Source organism: Danio rerio, chromosome 20 (genome assembly GCF_052040795.2).
Source record: "Danio rerio strain M-AB ecotype USA chromosome 20, GRCz13ab, whole genome shotgun sequence".
NCBI classification, from domain to species: domain Eukaryota; kingdom Metazoa; phylum Chordata; class Actinopteri; order Cypriniformes; family Danionidae; genus Danio; species Danio rerio.
In genome coordinates this window covers 33,889,797-33,902,500 of record NC_141040.1, presented here as the reverse complement: position 1 = coordinate 33,902,500, position 12,704 = coordinate 33,889,797, and the positions used below count along the sequence as shown (strand labels likewise).

General features: G+C 33.4%; 1 long non-coding RNA gene across 4 annotated transcripts in view; it reads left to right on the top strand.

The window, feature by feature from the left end:
• LOC137488661 (uncharacterized) overlaps nt 1–12,377 on the top strand; it is a 332,037-nt gene extending 319,660 nt beyond the window's left edge. For 2 of the 4 annotated variants that reach the window (XR_015518527.1, XR_015518519.1), the window contains 2 exons: nt 5,680–5,859; nt 12,207–12,377. This is a non-coding gene — a long non-coding RNA (uncharacterized LOC137488661). Of the gene's footprint in view, nt 1–4,105; nt 4,698–5,679; nt 5,985–12,206 lie in introns of those variants that run through there. The other 2 variants (XR_015518518.1, XR_015518520.1) reach the window with 2 other exon arrangements.
• Nucleotides 12,378–12,704: the final 327 nt, after the last annotated feature.

Below are 12,704 nucleotides of genomic sequence, written 5' to 3'. Positions count from 1 at the left end.
AGTTTATTTAAACAAGTATCGTTTTGTTAAAGTAAATAAAACAAAGTCTCTGTGTTGAATAGTCAATAGTGAAAGCATGCTAATGGCAATAAAATTTGTTGATTTATATGGATCTGGTTGACTAAGAAGATTATGATCTGAGCACTTATTTGTCATGAAGTGAAGTGTTAAATTCGCCAGCATACTAAAAAAGTAGTCTTTTACACAGTGGTAATCTCAAATCTCAAAATTTAATTGAATTTTTCTAAACTCTAATGCCTCCCATATTAATGAAAAGTATACCATAACAAGTACTTCACTTTACCGAAAACACTTCATATTTAAGTTGTTGTCAACATTTTCCCCTCTTAATGCAATCATAAAGCCATTCATAGTCTTGCTCCTCCATACCTTGCTAATCTGGTTCATATCGCCAGACCATCTCCAACACTCAGGTCTTCTTCTTCCATTCACCTCACTGTTCCCTCTGTCCATCTTGTCACCATGGGAAGCAGATCTTTCAGCCACTCTGCTCCTCAGCTTTGGAATTCACTCCCTCCTGATCTCCATAATTTAGACTCTCTTTTTCAATTAAAAATCCAAATTTAAAACACATCTGTTTAGAACAGCTTATTCACTTTAACCTGACTGCATTTTTATAGTTTGTATTGTTTTCTATTGACTTTTATTGTGTTTTTATTTGAATTGATTGTTGTAGTTGAGTGTCATGCAACGCACCTTTAAATAAAATGCAATATTATTATTATTATTATTCTGGGAACTTCTACCTGTTTCTAGTCTAAATAAAAGGATTAAGTTAACTTATTTTTTTACCAATTAAAGTGGATTTAAAATAAACAAATAATAAACATTTTCAAGAATTTTGTTTTATAAGCCTGTTTTAGCAAAGTATTTTAAACAAGCAACAATTTTCTTATTTATTTATTTTCCTGGGAATGGGTGAAGACAAAAGCACTGATCCCAGCACAGACAACACATTTAGCAAACTGATGTATGTGTTTGCTTATTTTTAACAATTTTATGTTGAAACAACAGCATTTTTTAGGTGTAGTCCACTTGAGACAGTGAATTAAAACGAATGAGTACATTTGGATGTTTAGAGTGCCAACAGAATTGCCTAATTTGAATCATTTGTGCTTGCTGTTAAACAGCCACTCCAGAAAAGATTTAGTATGTATTATGTAAACCTGAATGACTTTAATAATCAATTAAAAAGGAATTTATGTCTGTATAAGGACATTACATTGTATGCCACTGTTTGGAAAATAGCTGGAAGGTTGGATGGATATATGGGAATTGGATGGATTTGCTTAATGGGATTGAATTAGTATGCTTGAAAACATCTACCGCAGATGGCTGTCCGCTAATAAATAAGGCTTTATTTCAAACACAGCCTAGGTGTCAAAAATGACCAAGCTGTTGTTTCACAGTCTAAAAACAAAATGGAGTAGACAGATGAACAATACCAATCAATTACTAAAAACAATAGATTTCCTCAATGATGACATTTGCGTGGTGGGATTCATACAAGTCCTTTCTACTTTAAACTATTTTAATTTTAAGTTTTTAAGAGAAAAGGCACAGGCACTGCTCAAGGATGAATGTTTGTAGTGTGCATATTACAACAGCCTGTCTTTAAGCATACCTTCATATGAATATGACTTTACGAAGACACAGTCAATCCGGGTGCAGAATAATAGCATTTGATCTGTACAACATCATTCAGTCAGTTTTGGGAGGAATCCAGGAACTCAGGTAGGCCTGTCCACACTGATCTTAGCTCAGCAGCAGTTTGTTAGTTCAGTTTTCTGACAAGTGAGTCCATGGCTCTCAATGCTTTGATCTCGAAAAGTGAATTTGAAGCTTTCAGCTCATAGCAGAAAGCAGATCTGTGTGGCTGAAGAGTGTGGACAAGGCCTGGGGTGGTAATGAACATCACACACACACCCACACAGGAGAAAGAGAGTGTGGCCGTAAGGGCTTTGATCTCAAGAGGCAAATGCTGATGGAAAGGACCAATGCATCAGCTAACTTTCCCTCTATTTTGTGGACCTCTTCACTAAGAGGGTGCCTGGCTGAAAAGAGCGAGTGTTGGGTTGTGTGTGCATGTGGGAGAGGATAAGAGTACAGTAATAATCTGATGTCCTGTACCTACACACACTTTTTCAGCCTTTTCTTATCACTCTCTTACTTTTACTCAATTTTAGTCACTTTAGTAGTATAGTTTGAGAGTTTCAGTGTGTGTGTGTGTGTGTGTGTGTGTGTGTGTGTGTGTGTGTGTGTGTGTGTGTGTGTGTGCGTGTGTGTGTGTGCGTGTGCGCGTGTGTGTTTAATCTTTTTGACCCTGAAATACAGTATGACTGTGTAGTATTTTATTTTATTTTTACACCATTATTTCAGACTAGTATGAACCACAAAACCATATTCATAAGTCACAGTCATAAGTTAGAATTTTTGTAAATTTATATTTATATATCATCTGAAAAAGCTTTTTAATTGATGCATATTTGAAAATCTGGAATCTGAAGGTTAAAAAAAATCACAAACTGAGAAAATCACCTTTAAAATTAAGTAAATGACATGCTTATAGTAATGCACATTGCTGATCAATATATTTAGAGTTGGAAATTCTCTACATATCTTTATAAAACATGATCTTGATCTAAAATTCTAATTATTTTTGTGGTAACAGAAAAATCAATAGATTTGATAATGGATTTTGGGCTATTTTCAAAAATATACCCATGCAACATAACATCAAGGGTCACAAATTTTACAGTGCACCGTAAAATAATAAGTTGACCTTTCTTAGAAAAATTGAGGAAACCGATTGCCTTACAATTTTTTAGTAGTGTATTAATTTTAGGTAAGCATAAATTAAAACAGTTTGTATTTACAACCTCTTAATAAAGTAAACTTCAGTATTTTTGACTCAAAATATTTAGTTTTATTAACTTATGATGGTCTGTTTCCACTGACAGGCACGGTATGGGTCCGTATGGGTCACCTTTATCAGGCTTGCATTTCCACTACCAAGTAGTAGTGGAAAAGTACCCTTTGGTAGGTGTGGTGTACGAAAGTTTCAGTCGACGTCATTTTCTCTCAAATAAATGTCTTCAGTAAAGCTGTACAGGTCATTCACAAATCATATGAGAAGCTTTTCTCACAAAACAGGTGCTCTATACACATAAATACTTGTGTATAAATGTTTATTACTAATTTTTCTATGAATATAATTTGATTATAACAGCGTATCAATGACAGTGCGAAAAAGCCTATACTGTAACGTCTGCATTTTCATTAAACAAATTAATAATTGCAACATAAATGAACACATACAGACCCTTACAGTCTCCGATATGTTATCAGTTACAGAAAAACTACACACAGCATACATTTAGTCCTTATTTGGGTTCCTGCACAAACCGCAATAATTGTACTTATGATTGATTAATTGTTAATCAATTATTAATTAATAATGAATAATTTCAGTGAAAGTACATATTAGTTAAAGCCACCTAATATAAAGTGGAATAGCTTTTTTTTTTTGTTATTTCAGCAGTGCCAGAAACACATTGTGATTGACGAAACAAAGTTTTTTTTGTTCAACAAATTAATCTAGACATTTTAAGCAGTTTAAAAATATGATCTGGTGTTTGGTTTCTGCTGTGAGTGGATTCATGATTGTTTGGATGTCCCTTGCCCTCATCTAAACTACATTTCAGTGATGAATTAAACACCAAAATAGTAAACACCATTTTATAATGTATAATCACTTTACTATTACTATAATTTTGTAGAACTCCGAAGCACCCACAGCACTTAAAAACTCCTCACGACTGTAGGAAGTAAACTTTTGAATCCCCACTCCCCACACAGAATTTTACGATCTGTCTCTGCTGTTCCACTTAACTCTGTCTGTTCACTCAATTCAGAAGGATATACTGTAGTCGCCTCTCCAAAAAAGACGTGCACCTGTCGTCTGGCTTCTCCCTGTCTCACTCGGGACAGTTTAGTGCATCATAACATTTCATCCCTGCAGAATCAAGTACATATAAAAGTCTCCACCTGCCTTACAAAGCTGCAGACCTTTGTTCCGTTGCAGATCCAGTCTGGTCATTAACAAGCTGCAGGTGCTGTGAGAAAGCGGGTACGAGCTGCAGACGTGGCATAGAGTTACACAGCCATCTGTGGAAGTGGCACCATTACATCAGCTTTGGGCACAGAGCAGACCGGCAGCTCATGGCTGATTTTTGGCAGAAGCATCTCTCTCTGGGTTGAGATGGGCTGTTCGGCTTCTGCACCGGATAGTTCTGTACTGCATGTCCCTGTTACTCAAGCATCTTGGGAAAAAGCCTTGCCCGAGGCTAAGGCCAATTTGTGTTTCTCTCCTATACACTCGGTTATTTTAGCTCAAGATGAGTTAATATCACAGAAGAAAATGGCTTTAGGGGAGGCAGGCTTGCAGCAAATAATGAGGAGAATTCTCATTACTGGAAAAGGAACAGAGGGGAAAAAAGTGGTTTTGTACCAAAAAGTTTTTTTTTAATTAAATAATTTTTATTTGCACAGAAAAAGAAACTGATGTGCATTCAGAGAAATAAAACAATATTAATGCCTGCAATTATTATTCTAAGTGTTGTATGCAGTGCTTTACTCACAAATCACAATTAAAGGTAGAGTTTAGCCAAACATTGAAAATAAAAATAAAAAATTACCCACAAGTGACACCATACTTTATTTCTTTCTCTGTTGAACACAAAAGAAGATTTTTTGAAGAATTTTAGAAGGTGGTGGCCATTGAATTCAGCACTATGAACATTCCAACATTCTTCAAAATATCTTCTTTTATGTTCAACAGAAGTAATAAATACATGCAGTAAATGATGCCAGTTTTCATGCATAGTTTTTATTAAAAATAAAGTTAGTAAACATTTTTTAGTAAAATAATCTTTATCTTGATTATATATTTAGAGAATGTGGTAAAATCTGAAAATGTGGTAAAAATCAGGCGAAGCCTTTTTTTTAAAATTGCTTTTTAAACTGTTAATTGAGTTTAGGTAAGTGGGTGGGCGGGTCATTCGGTGCTTTTGAAAACATTATCGGTTGGGTTTAGGGAAGGAGGAGGGTGGGTTAGTCGATCGGTCAGTCAGTCAGTCAGTCAGTCAGTCAATCAGTCAACATTGGCATCTGGTGGATTCACAAAAACGTAGCTCCTCGGACGTATTTGCCGCTCTCCAAAAATGTGTATTGCGGTACATTTTCAGAATGAGCCTGGGTTTACTAAAACAGTCAACAATGCCCATACAGTACAGTATTACACATCTAAATCATTAATCATCTTAAAAAAATGTATTCTAGGTCTGCCATTTAGATGACAGAGAAACATTTAAATAAGTGTAAAATAAAGTAAACAAAACAAATGATACATTATATACAATTTGTATTGTTTACTCTATTTTCTATTTTCTGTCTTTTTGTCATCTTTTTGTCCCCTTGTGTTGATATGTAAAAAAAAACTAATTCTTATATATATATATATATATATATATATATATATATATATATATATATATATATATATATATATATATATATATATATATATACACATTATTATTATTATTATTATTACTAGTTAATAAAGTCTTCACTTTCTTCATCTTCTCTCCGCATCAGTTTTGTTTGTAAGGGAGGATGGAGGGGTTTCCTCCTGAGAGCGCAGAGGAACAGATTGTGGAATTACTATTGGGCTACAGGAGAACCGGACCTGCAGGCTTCTGGCACATGAAGAATCACTGGAGCATATGTCGCCAGCATGATTCATTCATTTAAATTTATGGAGTGGAAGTGGGCCAGGTAGCGCACCGCAGCAACTGTCAACAGCACCTCCATCTTCACACACTTCACATACACCCGTCCCACCATCCTACCATATGTCCCGCGAACACACCATTTCTAATGGACAAGGACAGCTGTATCAGGTCAGTCCAGCTTTGCGCAGACACACAATAGGAACCTTTGGTGTGGAAATTAATTAGGCAGGTGCGAACACCCACCAGCTCTGCTCTGATTGGCTGGGCTGAGCAGACAGACTTTGTGCTCTTTCATTTTCGGTTATGCCTGCTGATTCTATTTCTATGTAGGATTTAGGGACTTAAACTTAAGAACTGCAATGTAAAGGTCTGAGATTTCACATAATGAAGTCTGATGGGGAAATCCTGGCATTTAAATACTGTGAGTGGTTGGCATTATGATGAAGGGACTAGACAATAGCCTTTGATGCCTTTTGGTTTATTGAGGGTAAAAGTAACGTGTCATTGTTTTAAGCATTTTTGAAGAAACAGCATGTTTTTAGACATTCTGTAAAAATACTGAAATGTATTATTTAAAATATATAGAATTTTTGTATGTGCATACAAATTTGTGTGTATGTTAAATTTGTACCTTAGGATGTTTACTGTTATATTTTCTTCTGTTCTAAACAAACAATAATAATAATAATAATATATTTTTTTTACTTTTTATCAAATCTACTCTTTATAAAAATAAAAAAAACTTGTATATAATGATGTATAATATTGTTATGTTGTTTTAATTTTGTTGTTTATTTTGACTCTCTAATGCTCACCAAGGCTGCGATTACTAGATTAAAAACTTGGTAACACTTTATAATAACTCCATACTATGAATCATTTAATAAGTGTTAGCAAATAGTGAATTCATTATCTGTTAAGTATTAACTCTTCATTAATAAACATTAGTAAGCAGTTTATAACTGCAGTTACAAATGCTCTATTATTGACCCATAAGCACATACACAGTCTGCTTAATGATTGTGTTTTCATACTTTGTTAATGTTTCATTTTTCATGACTAAATTAAGTATTGCATTATTGACAAACCAGTTATTTAAGAGTAGTTGGTGCTTTTTAAAGATCATTCAGAATGTGTTGTAAATGCTTAAAAACTATTCAAATTAACATGCATACTTCTTATTGTTCATGCATATACTAATAGTTAATTTTTATGTTAAGAAATGTTTTATTAATTTATTAACGTGATGCAGTTTTGTGACCTAATCTAGTGAGGACTATATATGCTTTATAAATCCCTAATAAATCACAATTACAGGCTCAGTTAAATTCTAAACAGGAAAAAAACATAAAGACTTTCATTTCTATGAATATGAAGATACACTTATGAAACTGTATCAAATTAAAAATACAATCTGATGTAAAATAAAATTACTGTACAGTTAAAACATCGCTATATAGCATTGTTGTATCATGATATATTGATAAATATATATTATATTGTTATTGTTTTATCCAATTTTTACTGTATTTTACAGTAATTTAAAATTTTTGATAGGATTGCAATTCCTGGATAATAAGATATATAAACGTTGATTTCAATAGTTTGATTTTAGATTAGTTTAGATTAATTATTTTCTAACTCATTCTGAATTATCTTAAAAGCCATCGACCACTGTTAAATACAACTGGTTTGTAAATAATGCAATAATTAATTTAGTCATGAAAAATAAGTCCGTCACAAATTATGAAAAGTACAGTCATTAAGCACATTATACATATGCTTATAAGTCAAGAATAGAGCATTTGTAACTGCAGTTATAAGCTGCTTATTAAAGTTTATTAATGTAGAGTTAATGTTTAACAAAAAATGAATTCACTAAATGCTAATGCTTAATAAATGATTCATGTGTAGTTATTATAAAGTGTTATCAAATCTTTTACAAAAATATTGTTACATTTAAAATGACTTTTCAGTGAATGAAAGAAAATATTTACATATTGAAATTTTAATATAAAATGAGCAACATTTTAAAATATAATTTATTACAGATGTTTAAAGCTGTGATTTTGTCTGTTGTTCAATTTAATTTGTTACTTTTTTATTTTGTCTATTTTAATTTAATATGAATCAGAAATTACTTTGTACAAAGGCCCTTACTGTCACTTTTCATCAATTTAATGCCGCAATCCTAATTAAGACTAATGATAAATATTTAAAGCAAAAGATAAGATAATACAATATAAAATAAGTTGAATTCATAATAATAATAATTCTGATCAACATATTTAATGTTAGTTCTGTCATGACAACTCTCAGAGTTTAGTATGGTAATAAATATGGATATGAAAAAATGTACAAAAGCACGTACATCACATTTAACTGGGTGATCAGCCAAACTGCAAAAAGTGCAAAATACTTATTCTAAAAGGTGGCAACACCAAAGCTCCAAAAATGCAAATTTGTTCAATTAAAAAAGGCTGACACAAAGTGTGTAATGTTTCCAGCACACGGCTCTTCATCAGACAGTGTTCATCACAGTGCTTGTCTTTCTACACTTCCAAATCACATGATCTCCTAGTATCTCACAACAAGAGAAAAAAAAAAAACGCAGAACCTTGAGGAACCCACGCTAACCCACAGTGAGAACATGCAAAGTCCACAAAGAAATGCCAACTGACTTAGTCTGGGCTCGAACCAGCGACCTTCTTGCTGTGAGGCGATTGTGCTACCCACTATGGGTAAATAATACAACAGAATATACAACAAAAATATAGCCCAAAAAAACTTTACCCAGAAACCTAAATAAACATTACAGAATTATTAAAGAAATGAACGAATGTCAAACATTTAAACCTCTGGGGACAACGTATCTAGTGTGAAAATCCAAAAGGCTTCACGTTGTATCAGCAATTTGTTGAGATCTAAGCATTTAAAATGTTAAGGAACAAGTTCATTGGCTGTTGAGGCAACAGTAACCAATCACCTGATTAGGTGACGTATCAGTCTGTGCAAACATAGAGTTTTACTATAGAACTTTGCATGTATCCCTAAGTCATCATTACACTGTAATAAGGACAATTTTGACAGTTTAACTAGTTAAAAAGCCTCTAACTATTTAATGCAAAGCTATTTATTGTTAAACAAAGTATTACTGACACGAAGAGCTGTAGGAATTCTACTCCATATTTATCTATACTGTATATACGATTTTATATAGATAATATATGGCTCCCTCTCACTTTTAAAATTATAATACAATTTTTGGTGGATTTGCAGGCCCCTAAAATCAGTCCCAGCTCTAGCCATATGCAATAAAGCTGCCCGACACACACCTTGGGTCAGAGGTTTATTTCAGCAGGTTGTCACTCAGGTATGTCTGGCTCATTGAGCAGTGCCCGGGCTTGTTTCCAGAAATAAGCCATTTGTGAGCACTATTTGATATTCCCTCCACTGTTTGGGCTACAAACTCAACCCGACAGCAACACTTCAGCATAAATCCATTATTCTTTTATAACTTAATGGACCTGAACTTATAACTATGGACAGCTCCTGAAATGAAATATTACACATTAACTTAAGAGGCTTTATTGATTTCTCTTTCACAGATAAAAACAGCTCAGGGCTCTAATACCACTGGCCGGTTGTTTGTTTGAAAACTTCTCTTAGTGGTGAATCACTTTAATTCTAAATTAATTTCAAGCTCTTTCCATACTTCATTGCAAAAGTGCCTTTGACAGGACAGACCACTACCGACTTACACACAGTCAATCTGGGAAAAGTTTAGGGTTGTGGAAAGTTTTAACAGCTTCAGAGTTCATCAGTGCATATACAGTGCTGTATGTTCTGCATTACAATGAAAAAGTTATATTTATCTGTTTGTGTGGGATAGAATTGAGTGTAGGCTATGGAGATGGTTTGATTTGGACCTGTTAAAACCCTTATGTAAATTAACCATCCAGTCTCTTCAGGATTTATTGGGACATTTTTATAATTTTTGCTCCCTATAGTGGCACATTTTTTTTGCATCTTTAATTGACTGTAAGATAAACACAGACAACAAACGTTTTGACCCTAAAGATTCATTGGGCTTTGTAATTTATATAAAAATAACTGAATGAAACAAAGACACAAATTTAAGTGTCTACTTCTTACTACTTCTTACCTGTGGTATAAATATTAGATAATAAATAAAGTTCCCCATATATAGTCCAATGATGACTAAAAATAAATAAAAATACATATTTGATATTTAAACCTGTTTTTCTGTTCACGTTTTGTTTACTAAAGGTTCATTTCAACCCAGGCTCATTATGAAAATGTACCTCTATATACATTTCTGGAGACCATCAAATATGTCCCAGGAGATACGTTTCTTAGCATTTTTTGTTGCTGTGTATGGTGTGTATGCTTTTTGAGATCTCAAATTTCTTTTGCGAGTGCCATTCATGCCTGCTGTTCTCTCGTAAATCCACCAGAGGCCACTGTCAACTGACTGACTGACTGACTGACTGAATGAATGACCAATAGACTCACCCACCCTCCTCCTTCCCTAAACCCAACCAATAGCATTTTTAAAAAGCACAGATTGACCCACCCACCCACTTCCTTAAACCTAACCAACAAATTTAAAAAGCAACTCTGAAATGAAAAGCCCTTGTCTTTTACTTTTTATTTTATTTTTTTGCTTCTGTTTTTGTCTTACCTGCTTTCTTGAACCTTTCTTCACTGGTCTCGAACCCCTTTGTTGTAGTCATCTCCTCTCTGCATCATAAGTTCACCGACCTACATTGTTAGCTAACTAGACAAACTGGTAACAGTCGGAAAACCGTTCATACGGAGGTTCGCTGGTAAGCGTGAAAAGGAACACAGTCAAACTGGCCCGTAGGGTTCTAGCCTCAATATTCACAATCTCTAGAAATGTATACAGGGCTACGTTTTTAGAATGAGCCTATGTTGATTCATTTAGTAAACTAAAACTTAGGCTATTGGTCAAAAATAATTTTTGTAACTAAAATTAAAAAAAAAAAAATCACAATTTATGAAAAATGTTAAGTAACTGAAATGTACAGTATAACAGTCACTTTAGCACAAATGAAATTGAAATAAAGTTATGATTAGTATAATAAGTAAGTGAACACATTCTGATAACTCTTAAAATCAATTACTAAAACTGAAACTAAATATATTTATAAAAAAAACTAAATAGAAATGTGTTCACAAAATAAAAATCAAGCTAAAGCCAACCAAATTGATTAATGAAACATTAATGAAACAATCTAAAACTATATTAAAATGCACAGCAAATGTAAATAAAATAGTAAAAATAAATAAAATAATATGTAAATTCATTCATTAATTTCCCTTCAGCTTAGTCCATTTTTAAACTGCGGTCACCACAGCAGAATGAACTGCCAACTATTCTGACATACAGTTGAAGTGAGAATTATTAAACCCCTTGAATTACTAGGCCCCCTGTTTATTTTTCCCCTCATTTTCTGTCTAACAGAGAGAAGATTTTTTCAAAACATTTCTAAACATAATAGTTTGAATAACTCATTTCTAATAACTGATTTATTTTTTCTTTGCCATGATGACAATAAATAATATTTGACTAGATATGTTTAGACACTTCTGTACAGCTTAAAGTGACATTTAAAGGCTTAACTAGGTTAATTAGGTTATTGTATAACGATGGTTTGTTCAGTAGACTATCGAAAAAATGTATAGCTTAAAGGGACTAATAGTTTTGACCTTAAATTGTTTTTAAATTATTATAAACTGCTTTTATTCTAGTCGAAATGAAGCACTTTCTGTAGAAGAAAAAGTGTTATCAGACATACTGTGAAAATTGCCTTGCTCTGTTAAACATCATTCGGGAAATATTTAAAAAGGAATAAACATTTCAAAGGGGGGCTAATAATTCTGATTTCAACTGTATGTTTTACGCAGCGGATGCCTTTCCAGCCACAAGCCAGGGAGTTTAGATTTTGGGAGTATGTAAATTTAAAAACTTATGTAAAAATGCTAAAATATAATAACTTTGCTGACTAAAATTATTTGTTTTAAAATACTAATTCACTCACTAAAGTAACCACAGTAGCCAGCTTGGTGCAATCCAAAATGTATCATATTATTCGCTCGCAAGCTTTAAAGCATTAACAGATATTTTACAACTTGAAAAAAAAACATGGATGATGTAATATAATTATGCCACTCCTAACACTCCCTACATAATAAAGAGGAGGGGGGGGGGATGGAGCACAATTACAGTTTACAAAGTGTCTATTTAAGTCTCACTGATTATCTGTTTTAAATATGTGGTAAAATATGTGGATTTTATTTTGTCTGGTATAATTTGTGATGGTATATTTTTGTGTCTTTACATAGTTACTCAGTTTTCCTAATCATCATCAAGTGAACAGTGATTGTCAGTCTCAGTGAGCAGCACTTTTCCCCAGAGCATTACATCATTGCGAGGGACAGCAGAGCCAATCAACAGCCTGGCATGATTATGCAGCATATTGGCATGTCCTGACTGCGAGGAAGAACTAAACATAGGTATGTTCGGAATAAAAATGTGGCATTTATGTATACACCACGTCAAAAAGAACGGCTAAAGACACAGATGTTTACTCAGGAGTTCATCTGCTCCTCGAGATTTCTCCCGAGAGAGAGAGAAAACTTGTTCACACCGTTGCAGCACTCTGGATCATTGCCATGGAGAGGTGTGATTCTCAGCAGACTTACTAAGCTCTCGTTTAGTCAGACCATATATCAGCTTTGTGTTATTTTGTTTCATACTCAACGTTTCCACTGAATTTGTCCTATGCAATCAACGTTAGTCTTTGCTATAGTGGGATTTTAATAGATTAATTGCATATGTGT